General features: G+C 38.7%; 1 protein-coding gene across 3 annotated transcripts in view; it reads left to right on the forward strand.

Annotated features, from left to right (window-relative positions):
• Nucleotides 1-2,874: 2,874 nt before the first annotated feature.
• Nucleotides 2,875-12,883, forward strand: part of phf24 (PHD finger protein 24) — a 32,936-nt gene continuing 22,927 nt past the window's right edge. Inside the window, exon 1 of one of the 3 annotated variants that reach the window (XM_017488414.3) lies at nt 2,875-3,316. The gene's annotated coding sequence lies outside the window, so the exon portion shown is untranslated. Of the gene's footprint in view, nt 3,317-12,315; nt 12,438-12,883 lie in introns of those variants that run through there. The other 2 variants (XM_017488415.3, XM_047160868.2) reach the window with 2 other exon arrangements.

Below are 12,883 nucleotides of genomic sequence, written 5' to 3' on the forward strand. Positions count from 1 at the left end.
AGATGTATTAGAAAGGTCGCTTTGAACAGTTGTATAATGTTATACTGGTGTTTCTAAATGAAAGATCATTATATTTAATCCACTCCACTGGGTTCCACATCACCGCAGGAACCCGAACGGTTGGGAGTTTTATGCAAACGCTAATTTATAATGAGCCTACTTAAATTCTACCTAATGATGCACCTGCGTAACTCTGTAATCATCTGTGAGGTGTGATAAAGAAGAGCTTTTCTCTTCATCAGTGCTCCAGTATGAACATGAACAGACTGGAACAGAGCACAGAGGCTTCAGGAAGAGAGCATAGAGTTCTATTCAGGTCTGTCACCTTGCATTACTTCTCCTCCTTTTCCAAATCTATCATCATCTTCTGTCATTATCATCATTTGTCAACATGTTTTTCTTCTTCGTCTTATCATTCCCATCATCAGCATCATCATCGCTGTCATTGGCATCATCTGTCCCTATTCTTCTCCATCATCATCGTTTGTCATAATCACCATTTTCTTCTTCTTATCTTCTCCCTTTCTCTGGGGGTCATCCATGGCATTAGGGGTCAATCCCCGAAGGGGCGAAGACCCCAATTGTTTTCGTTAGTTTCTTATTCTTATTCTTCTTCCGCTCTGGAAGTCTATGGAAGCCCAAAGAACTGCTTGAAATTTGGCCCACAGACAGAGGACAGTCTGATGTGTTAATACAGCAAATTTGGAGTCTCTAACTCAAGCCCTCTAGCGCCACCAACTGTCCAAATTTGCACTCACACTTATGCTAATAACTTTTGAACCGTGAGTCCTAGAAACAAAATGATTTTTGCCTCTGATTCCTTTGCTTCAAGACAATTCGAGTGCATCCTATGATGCCATTTTACGTCATGAAAAGTTTTCCGCCATTTTGAGTTTTTTGAAAAACCTACTCTTTCGGTCTCGTCCTAGGCCGTTTGTCCGATTTGCATGAAAACTGTCATGCATCATCTAGAGACACTTACGGCAAAAAGTTTTCACAGAATGTTGATAAACCATACTTTTTTCCTATTTTTTTTTTCAACGAATTTGACAGTGAGCACGCCAAAATGGACACGAGGGTGTATCTCTGAAGCGCTTTATCGTATGCATACCAAATTGATTATTTTTCATAGACATCATGACTTCAGGGGGACTGCTCAGTTTGGGAACAGTGTTCAGTAGTGGTCACGAGATAGGAAAAAAGCATATTTTTGCTTATAACTTCTGAACAGTTTGTCATAAAATCATCAATTTGGATCTCATTAGATTCAGTGGGGCATTCCGAGTCCAACGATATGAAAAATTACTACGTCAGCTATTTTGGATGTCGGCCATTTTGAATTTAGTCATAAAATGCTGTATTTTACGAATGGCTTGGCATATCGTTACGAAACTTGGGATCTGTCTTTGGCACTATGCTCTGAAGGGACTCAAAACGTTTCAGGGACAGCGCCACTTTGTGGTCAAACATTATAATGTTATTTCTAAAAATGCTATTAGCTGTTGACTCCTTTTGCCTACTGCCATGAGTCTGGTCTTGATAGATTCATGCCGAGAACACTGATACCAATTATGTCATGGTTGAGCAAACTTCCTGTCTGCTGTTTTTAAATGTTTAGACCGTTTGTCCGATTTGCATGAAAATTGGCCCGCATCATCTAAAGCCCTGCATATGACAAAAGGTTATTCACAGACTTTTGATAAACCATAACGTTTTCGAATGCCGCCTCAATGAATTTGAAGACTGCGCTAAATTGAACTTGAGTCTGTATCTCCACAACGCTTTGAGGGATTGTGACGTAACTTATGTGTCATCACCATTAGGCCCTAAGGTTGCTTACAGAGTTCCGGCACACTGCCCCCTACTGGTCACGAGATAGCAAAAACCATTTTTTCTTATAACTCTTGCACGCTTTCCCGCATGATAACCACTGTGTGAGATGCTACCTGAGCAGTTTCAGAACAGCACCACATACTGGACAAAATTTCTAAGAAGTAGCTATTTTTAGTTAATATTAAAATACGTGTATTTTAATCATTGAAACTTTACTTTTTCTAACTCCTCATACATCAGACTCTAACGAAAAACATTCACGTAGCTTTTTTTGCTTCTCATGGTACTGATAATTGGCTTGATCCCGGTATTGCTGTTTGCAGCTATATTTATCATTGCTATCATCACCATCATTTTCTTCTTTTCTTCTTTCTCTTTCTCAATTTATTCTTCAGTTATCATCATCATCTTCTTCATATCATCATTATCTTCCTCTGCTTAGTATTATTTATTATTAGCAGTATTATTATCAATCATCATTGTTATTATCTACTTCTTCCATCTTCTCCTGTACATGTTACACCATCATCATCATCATCATCAAATTCTCCTTCTTCACCTCCTCCTCCTCCTCTTTCTTCTTCTTCTTCTTCTTCTTCTTCTTCTTCTGCCTCCTCCCCTCTTTCTCTCAGTGTATCATTGAATATAATTTCACTGTGGTTCTATTTAACTTCTATTGCACACGTGTGATTTGGGTTTTATTATTATTATTATTATTATTATTATTATTATTATTATTATTATTAGTAGTAGTAGTAGTAGTAGTAGTAGTAGTAATATGCATTACTGCATTATGTCCAGAGTCGTAGCATTATGTAAACCTTATATAAACAAACAAAATTATTGGAATTTACAACCACAATCCCCCATGCTGCTGTCTCTAAAACACACCATCAGTCCACCCTTGAGTGAACTCCATTAAGGCTGCTGTGTGTGTGTGTGTGTGAGTGAGAGAGAGAGAGAGAGAGATTGCTTTCGTGTGTGTGTACATGCTTTTGGGCTTGACGATGATAATGATGATGCTCATGTTTACACACAGTGAAGAGACAGACACTGTCTCCACTCTCCATGCCTCAGGAAGCTGCTGATGTATTTTACGTCTTTTGCAGCCTCACTCTGATCTTATTGGTCCAGTTCAGCCGGACCAATGAAGAGCTTCCGTGTGCAGGATGTTGGCAGTTGGAGTTGTTTTTTCTCCCTCGTTAGAGGCTCTGAGGAGCTTTTGCACCCAGTGACGTGCCAGTGCATCCTCCTTTCATTCAACTTTTAATCTTGCGTTGCTTTGCATCACCTGGAGGACTTCAGGACCAGGAGCTGTCCACTCTCCACTCACACTCACACTCCACCCTTAGCGTCACGATCTCTAATACACACACACACACACACACACCCTTCCACACTTGAGGCACTGACATGCCGGGCTGCAGTGCGTGAAAAAGGAAGCGACAAAGTGCATACGGAGTGCAGCTGAGTCTCAACGCAGGTATGTTCCCATCTTCTTTCCCATTTCAACCTGTCGCGCGAGACGTTTATTTTATTTTTTTTGCATTTAATGACCGTGCAACGGAGTTTCACTTTGTCCCGAGCTCTCGCGCAAACGGGGCTACTCACGTTTTATTGATTACGACGCGCGCGCGTGTGTGGTGTATGTGGGGTCAGCGCTCGCGCGAGGGTGTGGATACGCTTTAGTGCGTTCATCAGCATTGATTGCAATAAATAAATAAATAAACAAACAAACAAGGAAACAAACAAACAAATAAATAAATAAATAAATAAAATCACCCCGAATTTTAACATGCATGAATTTCAGTGTGTGGTGGTGGGGGGGTGGGGGGGGGGTTTCGATTGATTGAATGCACCTGATTGATTTTGATTTGATTTTGATGCACGCGGCCATGCAAGGCTCATTTTGAGATCAGTGTGTGTGTGTGTGTGTGTGTGTTATATGCATGCATGTCTTGTGTTAGCAGTAAAATCGGCACTGCGGAGAGTGTATCAGATCAGCCTGCTTTAAAATATTCCTGCATCATCTCTGACGTCTTTCAAGAATCTCTACGTGCAGCCTATGGATATGCGTGCATTTACACTCTCAAAGATAAAATGGTACCAATAGGTACCTTTTCTTGTCGCTGGGGAGGGTACTCTTTTAACCTGGGAAGGGGCATGTAAGGTACAGTTACCTTATTTTTTAAAAATTATATATAATATATAAGACTAAAGCCCTAGAGGTACATAGAGAGTAGTCATTATTTTCCAATTATGCACCTTCGTATAAAATATTTTTGGACGGTGAAAGGTACACACTAATGGTACAAAATATGTAGCTTTTATGGTGAGTGACAAAGAAAAAAAAATACAGTTTTGTATCTTCATTTCCAGGTCTTCATTTATTCCCCCCTAACAACTTTCCCTGAAGAGACATATATGCATGTAGAATCTCAGAACAAATTGAAAAGGTACCAACCTGTACTGTACTTTTCATTGTCATTGGGCTGGTACCATTAAGGGTAGTCTTTTAACCAGGGAAATTGCATGTGATGTACCTTTAATTTGTTTATAATTAATTATTTTTAAAGGTAAAAGAAACATACTATAGGTAGAAAATACGTAGCCTTAGTGGTACCACCAAAGTGACAAGGAAAAGTACTGTTGGAACTTTCCATAACAACATTCCTGAAGGGCACAGTTTAGTGCTTTATTCACAAATGACTAATTTTCCTACTCCAGTGTCTCTATTTCCACGCCATTAAGGATTAATTAATTCAACGGAGGAGTCCATTGTACTGTGAAATAATTGTACCAAACAGTAATTTTCCTTGTTGCTGGGATGGTCCCCTCAAAGGTACTTATTTTGTTTCTTCAGTATGTATCTTTAACCTGGGAAGGTGTAAGTGGTAAAGCATTAAAGGCATATCAGTGATCCTTAACATCAGATTATAGGCTATACCTTAAATTATATTTAAAGGTGAAAGATGCATATCGTTGTATTATTGATGGTACCACCGTAGCATGAAGGAAAGTAGAGTTTGGTACCTTTATTTCTGAGAATGTACTATACATCTTATAGTAGAGGTTCTCACCGAACCCACTGGCAACCCACAATATAGTTTCCAGCTAGGTCAAAAATGAGCACTTTAGGAGGCTTGGGTGATTTACAAAATCAAACACACCAAAAACGTTTGTTTATTCAGGGTTCCCAAGGACAGAATCTAAGAATCCTTGCCCACTTGCAGTACTGGAAGTCTGGACATGTCTGAATGTCCAGTCTTTATGCTGTAATCTTAAAGACTAAGTTATATGCTCAACTTACTGTTATGTGCCACACCTGTATACTGTAATGATTTATAATGGCAGTACCCTGTGTCACCCAAAAGAGGACAGGTTCCCTTTTGAGTCACTCAAGGTTTCGTCCTTGCGTCCTCTCAGGGAGTTCCCTCTAGCGTCCTCACTACTGTTGCCTCTAGTGTGTTCGTTCGAAATCAAAATGAAAATCTTTGTGACTCTGTTAGAAGTGTTGTACAAATTGAATTGAAGTTGTCCTCCAAGGAGCCAATGGTGATTACAGATTTCAATTACTAACTCAAATAACTTCCATTTTCAATGATACTGTCACAGACCCAGAGGCATTTGGATGTAATTGCAAGTAAAATTTTTAATGACAATACAAAGTGGCGAGCAGAAGCATAGTCAGAAAAAAAAACAAACCAAACAGGCAAAAGGTAAAAAAAAAAAAAATCATTCAAACAGCATGACCAAAAAAGGGAAGGAAATAAGAATTTAAACCAAGACGATGAATAGCAAAACCATTCAGAATTTCAAATTGAAAGACTTGTTGGAAGCGGGTGCTTTAGTGTTCAGGTGAGTTAGAGAGCTGTAATGTCTGGACTGGATTAGAAATGGGAGTGGTGGCTTCTGGATTTACGGTGGAGCTGGATGTGACGAATACAGTACATACAAGAGCACTGTTCACCAACCCTCTTCCTTGAGCTCGACCTTCCTGCAGGTTTCACCTCCAACCAAAATCTAACACACCTCTTTTAGTAGATCCAGACCTTCTTAAGGCAATGATTAGATGGTCAGGTGGGCTTGATGATGGATGGAGCTAAAGTCATCGGGAAGGTAGATCTCCAGGAACAGGCTTGGTGACCACTGTACTAGATTTAAGTGTTGTATGATGGCTAGACCTCTAAAATTTATAAAACTGGAACTTTTCTTGGACACATAAAAACAGACCGTCTTATCTATCTTTTTTTCTCTCTACCCATTGCTTCTATATCTGCAGTGGTAATAAATACAGATTTTAAAATACATAACTATGATATATGATGCAAATTCATATCTACAACCTTGGATAAGACAGAGAAGAGAGACGTATTGTATTAGAAGACTGAAGAATTCTAAATTTTTTGCATATAAGGAATATAGTAGAGCACTCATTATACCTCGTTTCTTCTTATACCACAGTGATTTGCCAATTATTACAAAATTATGTTTATTAAAGAAAATATACATCATAATATATTTTTTATTACCTTATAGTTACATTTGATGTTGTGCAACATCCAAGAGTCATTCTGTCACCATCTAGCTCTCTCTTCTTCTGTCCTGAAGACTTTCCCCATGCCAGAAAATGTAAGACTAAGACTAGTAACAATACCTAAACATTGCTGTAAGATTATGAGGAACGTAGTTTTCCTTTAAGGTATCCATTTTGCTCAAATTTGCACGAGCGTCTGCATTGAAAGCGCCAGCTGTTAACCTTTACGCTATTCGATTGAACGTTTTATTGAGAACTTGCTCATTTCTGACCTTTCTCTCTGACTTCTTTAAAATCGCTAATCCTTAAGAATACTAATGCGTCCAAGGAGAACGTTTTAAAGTGGAAGTGTGGTTCCTTGGGACGTCTGTTGGCTCTGATGACTCATTACTTTTGGCTGTGTTCCTGTGCCAGAGCATTTGTCCTGTCTTTAATGTGACGCTTCTTCTATGACCTTGTTTTAGGAGACATCTGTATTCAACACCTTGTACTCATGCGCATTAAGCACCAATGCCGTTACACCTGTCTTTTGACACTTTGATGATCGGTTGGATTCTCCAGGTCTTTCTTCGGGGGAAGGGATATGATGTCGGTAATTGGTGGAAAGAGCATGATTACTAAATAATAGTGAGTGAAATACAAAGTACACAATGTTAACTTGCTCTGCCGTGTTTCATAACTTCTTAGCACAAGCTGTTCTGTTTTCTGGCTGGCCGAATTCAAATGTCAACATGGGGGCTCTTCTACCCTTTCCTCCACATTCAGATTCCCGCACGTCCCTAAAAGAGTCCCAGAAAACTCGTCTAAACGGTGGAGACGTTTAGTATGTGTGGTTGTAATAGAACTGATTTTCTTGTAAATTCCACACAAAGCACCTCGGTAAAAGATGACACTATATATTTGATAGAAATGCTGCTCCTCCATCTCTGCTCATTCCTGCCATTGTTTTTGTTTGGCCGAGTGGGTTGGGCGACTGTTTGTGATTCCGTGGGTGCACAGGCAGAAGGGGGCCTTAGTGAACTTGTTAGCGAGATTAGTTCCAGGGCTTTTGGTCTGTGTGCTGCAGGGACTCGAATCAACCATGAGCCGTTCCCATGGAGAGAATAAAAGCTTTGTATCTGCCTCATTTACAGAGGCTGTCCTTACAGGAGTGAGGAATGAAAGGCAGAGCTGGTTGGGATTCCAGTCAGTGCGGAGCAGCAGGGGAAAGCAGACCTGCACAAGATAAAATTACAATGATGACAGTGTGGGAAAAAAAAAAAAAGTATGCATACAGTCAATCAGAATGCTAATCACGTTTGCAAATTCTCCAACCTGGTCTCATGAGAAATTCATACAAATTTGAATAATTGGTAGCAATGTGACTGGACTTTGTTCAATTTCATATGTATGAAGTCATTGAAAAGGTACTAACACCGACCCTGACCCTCATCCTAAATATAACAATATAGATATAAATGGTGTGTAGATGTTTAAAAAAAATAAAAAATAAAAATCTTTTAAAGATAAAACAGCAAGTGTTTCAATACAACACAATTTAGAGATAGTTTGATGATACAATGCCATCCATTATTGAGAAAACATTCCTATGTTAATTGCAAAAAATACTATCTTTGAGAAGTAGGAAATGACAAATGACTGACATAGGGGACACACCTCCTTCACTGGGACGAACAAGCAAGAAGCCACTCCTTTTTCATTGGGACTCACAGACACAGATGCCAGACTTGTTTGATTTTGGAGTAACATGAACAGAGGCCATATCTCCTTCATTGTAACTAACAGGAACAAAGGCCACGCCTCCTTGAGTGGAACTAAGAGTCAGAGAAACCATGCCTCCTCTATTGGAACTAACATGCACAGAGGCCACGCCTCCTTCGCTGATGGAACTGATAGACACAGAAACTACAGCTCCTCCACTGGAACTAACAGGCATAGGCTCCATACCTCCTTGACTGGAACTAACAGGCATGAGCTATATACCTCCTTGACTGGAACTAACAGGCACAGAAACCACATTGCATCTACTGCAACTAACAGGCAAAGAAACCGTGCCTCCTCCATTAGAACTAAAAGGCATGGAAACCGTGCCGCCTCCATTAGAACTAACAGGCATGGGTGCCATGCCTCCTTGGTTGGCTCTAACAAGCACAAAGGCCACACCTCCTCTATTGAACTAACAGTCACAGAGAAACTACATCTCCTCCACTGGAACTAACAGCCACAGAAACCACAGCTCCTCGATGGGCACTTACAGGCACGGGCTCCATGCCTCCTTGATTGACAGTTTTGCTATATTATAAATATTAAGACCAGTGCAACGATTTCCATAAGTGGGTTATCAGGAAAGTACGTATCTCTCCTTGTATGACCTTTCCGTATTAGCCATTATAAAATAATCCTTGTTTTCATGGAAAGGAATCCGAGGCCTGTATTTAATTTGACTTCAGACATACGAGCGGATGTACGGCTGAATGACTGAGGATACAACAGCAGTCACTCATGTCAAGCTTCGCGTCAAGGTTGTCATCTATGTTACCCTCCTCCGCAAAGCTTTTTTTAAATCTGGAGGCGTTAAAATTTTCAGAGCGCTCAGGTTGCTCCCAGAGCTGTCTGTCTGACACAAGGCTTAGGGGAAAATGAATAATTTATTACTTTTTCTTGTTAAAGAAGTAGTTTTGTAAAAAAAGAAAGAAAAAAAAAACAATGCACAATTTTTTTCACAAATGTACTTGATCAGCCAAGACATGTTTAATATATGCCGTTTGTACGGGAACTACAGGGCTAGTGTAGCTAAGAAATAATAGAAGTGTTTTTCATTAAAGAATGCCCATTTTCGCTTATTTGTTTCAAATGACATCGAGGTATTGATGTACAAATTTAGAAAAGTGGTTTGCAATTTCCACAGCAAATGAAAACATGGATAAACATTGTTTCCAATTATGAAAGACTGATCTAAAGTTATCAGAGTGTTTGGTTGCAGTTATTGCTGCTAAAGTGGCACAACCAGATTTAAAATTTAACGGGGCTCTTATTTATTTATTTTTTTTACATAGGTGATAGGTGTTGGGATAACTTTTTTTTGTTGCTTCAATAATAATAATAATAATAATAATAATAATAATAATAATAATAATAATAATAATAATAATAATAATAATAATTATTATTATTATTATTATTATTATTATTATTATTATTATTATTATTATTATTATTATTGGCTTAGTGGTTAGCACGTTCACCTCCCACCTCCAGGGTCGGGGGTTCAATTCCCACCGTGGCCCTGTGTGTGCGGAGTTTGCATCTTCTCCCCGTTTCCTCCCCCAGTCCAAAGACATGCATGGTAGGCTGATTGGCGTGTCTAAAGTGTCCGGAGTGTGTGTATGTGATTGTGCCCTGGACTGGCACCCTGTCCAGGCCTTTTGCCCGATGCTTCCTGGGATAGGCTCCAGGTTCCCTGTGACCCTGAAAAGGATAAAGCGCTATAGAAGATGGATGGATGGATGGAATAATAAAAATAATAAACTGTATTGTGTGTTTACTCAGGTTGCCTTTGTTTTATGTTGTATTTCGTTTGAAGATCTAAAACTATTTAGTATGATATATACACAAAAAAAAAAGAAAAAAAAAAACAGGATGGGGCAAATAGCTATAAATTACCAAGCATGTTCACAGCACAGCTAACGTAACAGCCACAAAACTCCATAAAAGGCAAAGTTCACAGAGAGCTGAAAAGGACAATATGGCAACAAAATGGTGAAAGTGCGCTTCCTATGTGCTGCATGTGCTTAATCTTCCAGTAATGCAGCTCAGCCATTGCAGCTACCAGAGACAGACATTAACTCTTGCTCCTGCTACAGGGTGTTATTACATTTGTCCAAATTGTATGGCTAGTGTTATTTGTCTTGCGTTTGTTTCGGATCACTTTCTTTCAAGTCGTAAATATGAAATAGCTGAGTTTCATAAGATTCATGTGCAATCGAATGAAATGTTACGTAAATTAATTTGCATACAAATTCACAGTAACTCGTTGCCAGTTGCGTAATTTGAAGCCGATCAATCGAGGTTCACGTTAGCGAGTCTCCTTAACAGTCATTTACACAAACTCAGGGTGAAATGCATGCTAGGAAAGGATCAGAAATGGATTAGGATCAGACTTACTGGATTTCCACCAGAATCTCATTTCTTGTGTAGATGTTCCTGCAAATTATTTACAAAAATATTGATTCATATCTAGTCTGATAAATGTGGCCCTGAAAAATCGTGACCCATCCCTGCATGCTTATCATAATATCTCTCATGTGAATAATGTGAATCTCTGATGAGATTCTATTTAAAGCACGAAACCCTCAAATCCATCTCTATTTCCACCGAGGAAGCAGCGTTTTGTTTACGAATGCACGTTATTCAATCTTCTTTATCAGTTTTCCTGATAGCACTGATGGATACATCGGCTTAAAAGTTTCCGATGAAAGGGAAAATAATTAGATCTGCCTTTTAAAATTCGTGGCTCGGATCCAGAAGGTTCACTTCCGTCTGCCAGGAAAGAATATTAAGAAGCAATGGACACCTGAACGTTTAGATAGGAACGGGATACTTAGGTTGTGGTTTCAGGAAATAGACTGAATTAAGACTTCCTGATTTTTTTTATACTTAGTTTACACCACCACACCCCATTTCAGGGAACATAAGTCACTTCACAAATCATTCATAAGTGCAAGTATGATGTTATATATTATTGGTCATAGTTAGGCTGTGTACATTTTGAAAAATGTTAAAAAAACTTATATTTTTTTCATTATGCTCACTTTGCTGTTTGCCCACTTTTTTTAAATTGTTGTTGTCATTGTTGTTATTCTCATTTTCTGTTATTTATTTATTTATACTATAATTGATTTAGTCATTTTCTCTTCTATGCTTTTTTAAAATATTTTTTTTATTATTGTCGTTGTTGTTATTGTCATTTTCTTTTATGATGTTTCTTATTGTTGTTGTTTGTTGTCATTGTTATTGTCCTGTTTGTTTCTGATTTGTATTGTTGTTTATTGTTATTGTCATTTTATCTTCTATGTTATTCCACTGTTTGTGTTGTCATTGTTAATGTAATTTTGTAGTCCATGTTGTTATTTTTTATTTTTTTTTATTGCTCATTGTTGTTGTTGTTATTTTGTCTTGTGTTTTATTATTGTTGTTGATATCATTGTTGTTATAGTAATTCTTTTCTATGTTTTCAATTACTGTCATTCTATATATTCTTTTTTTTTAATGTTCTTGTTATTGTCATCTTTCCTTTTGTGTTGTTTTACTGGTGTTAATGTCATTTTCGCTTCTGTTTTTTTAAACCGTTTTATTGTTGTTGTCGTCAGTGTTGTTATTGCATTTTTTTTCTGTTTCATCTTCTTATTGTTGTTGTTGTTATAGCTTTCTTTGATTTCCTTGACATCCAGACAAAATCCCATAGCTGCAAGTGTACTGTTGTGATTATGTCTTCCTTGATATGTATTCAGATTTCTCAGCACTCGCATAAACAAAGGTTTTCGGTGCATTACATCCACACAGCTACTTCCACTTGCAGTTGGATCTAAAGCAAACGCATTCATTCAGAAGCTTCAGCTCAAACTATCTCCCTCTGTGTTGTCTGAAAGCCAGACATCAGATTGTGCTGCAGCTGACATTGAGGAAGAAAGCGTGTGCCTGGATATTTTGAGGTTGAGGATTAGTTACTGCAGTGAGCTTTCTGTCACAGACTCACACACTGCCTTGAAGTTTCAGACTGCTTTCCCACCTTTGCTGGTAATTAACGTTGCTCCACACCATTCTATCCTGAGGGAGGAAGCTTATACAGCAGTGCTGACCAGCATGATGATAGAGGACAGCTGTCTGGAAAAAAGTCAGTGAGTGAAATACACAGCAGAGAAATTACAACAAATATTATCTTTTGATATTTTTCATTTTTATTTATCAAGGGTGATTGCCACCTCACAGCTCAGGATCCCAGGTTGTTTCCTCCGGGTTGGATTTCTACCTCGCTCCCAGTGTTCGAGGGATCGACACTGGATCCGCCGTGAGTCTGACCAGGATAAAGCTGTTAATGAAGATGAATAAATGAATGAATTTTAATTTTAGGTACAAATGGTATTAGAGGAATAAGTGCTGGAGGCAGTGGTGGCTCAACGGTTAATGCTCCGGGTTACTGATCAGAAGGTCAGTGTTTCAAGCACCAGCACTTCCAAGCTGCCACTGTAGGGCCCTTGAGCAAGGCCCTTAACCCTCTCTGCTCCAGGGGTGCCGTATCATGGCTGACCCTACACTCTGACCCCAAATTCCTAACAAGATAGGATATGCAAAATAATGTTGACTGTGCTGTAATATATATGTGACAAATAAAGTCTTCTTCTTCTTTTAAAACACTTCAGGACAAGCTGTTATTGGAAAATAATCAACCTTAGGGAGATTGTCAATTACTGTCCTATAACATCACCTCCCAGTCCAGATGTGTTTTTATACCTT

Source organism: Ictalurus punctatus, chromosome 16 (assembly GCF_001660625.3).
Source record: "Ictalurus punctatus breed USDA103 chromosome 16, Coco_2.0, whole genome shotgun sequence".
In the NCBI taxonomy this organism is placed as follows: Eukaryota; Metazoa; Chordata; class Actinopteri; order Siluriformes; family Ictaluridae; genus Ictalurus; species Ictalurus punctatus.